At 44.4% G+C, this 3,068-nt stretch overlaps 1 long non-coding RNA gene across 1 annotated transcript in view; it reads right to left on the bottom strand.

Annotated features, from left to right (window-relative positions):
- Positions 1 to 1,042, bottom strand: part of LOC116097863 — a 34,875-nt gene extending 33,833 nt beyond the window's left edge. Inside the window, exon 1 of the long non-coding RNA XR_004121586.1 lies at positions 636 to 1,042. This is a non-coding gene — a long non-coding RNA (uncharacterized LOC116097863). The remainder of the gene's footprint in view (positions 1 to 635) is intronic.
- Positions 1,043 to 3,068: the final 2,026 nt, after the last annotated feature.

Below are 3,068 nucleotides of genomic sequence, written 5' to 3'. Positions count from 1 at the left end.
TGGCTCTTTTCAGCTGCTGTCTCTGAAGATAACCCATTTTGCCCAACATTCTGTACAGTTATGTGCTTATTTCTCAAAAATAAATACTGGATCCCTTTGACAGCGATAAAAACGTCAGGTGAACGCGGTGCGCACACAGCCAGCTCTAGGAAAATGCAGCATAACTTAATGTAGCAGTAGCAGCCGTACTCTTTTGGCTGACATGGTAATTATTTGGAGGTTTAGGGGTTTTTTGTTTTGTTTTTTTAAAAAATCCATTTACCTGTATTCCAAGAAGTTCTTTTACTTAAAGGAAAAAAAAGCAGGGAGCTTCATTTCTAAAAATAATAAATTACCTTTAACCTGATCTTGCAAATGGAAAGTTAATTGGCAGGGTCAAGGCAAAATTCTACTAAGGTGGTCAGTTGTGGAGTCCAAAGAGATTGAAGTCAGAGGGAATAAGAGTGTTGTGTTCAATCTCCGTCAGAAATGATTTTTTTTAATCACCCGAAAAGATCCCTTCCCCAGTTTCCTTTAAGAAGAAAGTATTAACGCTGCCGTGAGGATATCATCAATAGATAAAAGCTCTTTAGCCATCCCTCTGAGATCTGCCAACCCTCTTAAGTTGACAACACCTGCAGAGATGCTCCCCTTACCTGCCTTGAAAGCAGTGAGCAAACCTAGTCACTGCTGTCTTCCTCAGGTCCAGAGCGGGGCACCCCAGAGTCCCAAGAAATGGGAAAACGTGATCACAAGAAAACATGGTCAGGAGAGCTCGGTGACAGTCGCTTTCCTCCAGGCGCTATACCTCACGGGAGCCGGGAGCCGGAGCTTGTTATTTCTGCTCCATCAGCAGGGCAGCTTTTTAAAACACTGTGCGGGCGCACGGGCACCAGAGGAGGAAGACCCTTTAGCACGCAGCCTACACAAGTTTCTGCTGGTGCTTGCCCGCGACCCCTGGCTGTTCAGCTGCTGCTGCTGCTGCCGCCGCCCCGGACCCAAAGCAGTGGTGCAGTGATCAGCTTTCCAGCAAGGAGCAGCAGCTGCGCACAAGCCGGCTGCCTTCAGGTCTAGTGCTAGCTGCTGTGCCAAGCGAAGCTCTCAGCATGCACAAAAAGAGGCCGTCTACAGAGCATGCTCAGACCCCAGCTGTCTCTCCAGGGCCTGTCAACTCTTGACATCTCTAAATATGAAAATGGGATATTGAGGAAGCTGTGCAAGATGAGATTCGGAGGAGGCAATTTTAAGTTTGGGCATGACCTCCTACTTCACCCCTCCGCTGTCAAAAGCAAACAAAGATGCACTGTTGTGGATTTGACAACTCTTTTGATAGGTTGACTGGACCATTTTGGAAGCTATCAATAGCGTTTAATCTCAACTGTCCCTGTGCAATTAAACCGTCCCTGGGGTCAAGCACCCCTGGAGTAAGCAGTGAAATCCATTACTATCATTGATGGCTTAAGTATAGAATTGCCTGTATTAGAAAGTTTAAGCAATGAGCCACAAAATTATTGATCTCTGTGTATAATATGCTGCCTAGACTAATTTCTCTACGCAATGTTCTGTAAAGTTATTTGCAATGTGTTAGATGGAAATGTTAATCTATATGTTATGTTAATATATAGATATATCTGTATATTATGGTAGCATACATTTTGAAACTTCAGTCTTACCCTCAGTGTCAGCAGAGAACATGTGATAATTCCAAATTATAAACACAAATATTTCCTCGAGACCTGATAAATGGCAAGAATTCTATTAATGTTCCTGTGAGGCTCAACTCTCGGTTTGGTAGGTTAGTCTGAACATCGCCTTTAACGGGGAAGCCAGTGTTCTTGAATTTCATATAACAAAGATCCTGACTCTTGTCCTTCTGTGGGGCTAGTCCAGCATTTAAAAAAAAAATACGCTGTAAGTTTGCATCATAAGAAAATTGATTTGTCCATACTGTCTGTATTTGGATGTTTTGTGTGCTCCTCCTCCTTCCCCCTCCTCCTCCTTCCCCCTCCTCCTCCTTCCCCCTCCTCCTCCTTCCCCTCTTCTTCCTTTTCTATCCTCTCAACCCTGCTGATCCTTTCTCTGCATCCTTCTACCTCCCCCTAGGAATTCCAAATGTCTCCTAAGATCAGAGAGCCCTGTCTGGCTACCCACTCTGTGACGCCCCAGGGTTCACTTTAGCACTCCATCTCTAGAATCATCTCCAGTGGATTCTTACTACCAACCAGGAAGTATTCCCTACTGCCCTGGAACATGCTGGGCATTTGCATCTGTATGATTGTCGACATCTGTCTCATTGCTATCATGTGCTTCAAGAATAAATGGAAGCCCAGGAAGGAACCCTCCTACTGGGGTGGCCACTGGAGACATTGACAGAGTTCGTTCATTTACACATGGCCACTGGAGATATTGACAGAGTCCATTCATTTATACATGTTTCCTGAAACAGAAAGATCTTTCTCAGAATTGAGCAATGCAAAAAATCCCATAGCTAGAAGGGAAGGGTATAGGCCAGTTTGTGCAGACATAATAAAATTAGATGACTAGGGTAGACACCTTTTGTGTTTGTTTGGTTTTGGTGTGTGTGTGTGTGTGTGTGTGTGTGTGTGTGTGTGTGTGTGTATTAGGCATGAACAGATGACAATGTTGCTGGTATTACTCAGGCATTTGTATATCTTTAATCCTCTCCTTTTATTCTCTCTCTACCGTGTGTGTGTGAGTGTGTGTGTGTGTGTGTGTGTGTGTGTGTGTGTGTGTGCATGTGTGCATGTGTGCATTTGGAGGCTAGAGCATAGCCTTTAGAAATGCCATGATTCTTCTTTGAGACAAAGTTTCTCATTAGCTTGGAGCTCACCAACCAGGCTAGCCTAGCCAGCAAGTCCCCCTGCCCCTATCTGCCTCCCAGCACCAGGAGAACATTCCTGGACTTGAGTTTGTTACTCATTTGCTCTATTTTGTTTCTTGTGTATTCTAGGATGAACTGAGGTTCTTGTGTTTGTGAGGTAAGCACATTATACACTGAGCTATTTCCCCACTTCAGTTCTGCGTACTGTCTCCTCATCCCAGACCCTATTCTGTGTTTTTTTTTTTTT

This window comes from Mastomys coucha, unplaced genomic scaffold, assembly GCF_008632895.1.
Source record: "Mastomys coucha isolate ucsf_1 unplaced genomic scaffold, UCSF_Mcou_1 pScaffold2, whole genome shotgun sequence".
Classification (NCBI taxonomy): Eukaryota; Metazoa; Chordata; class Mammalia; order Rodentia; family Muridae; genus Mastomys; species Mastomys coucha.
The sequence above is the reverse complement of the archived record's forward strand: the minus strand, read 5'-3'. Positions and strand labels throughout refer to the sequence as shown.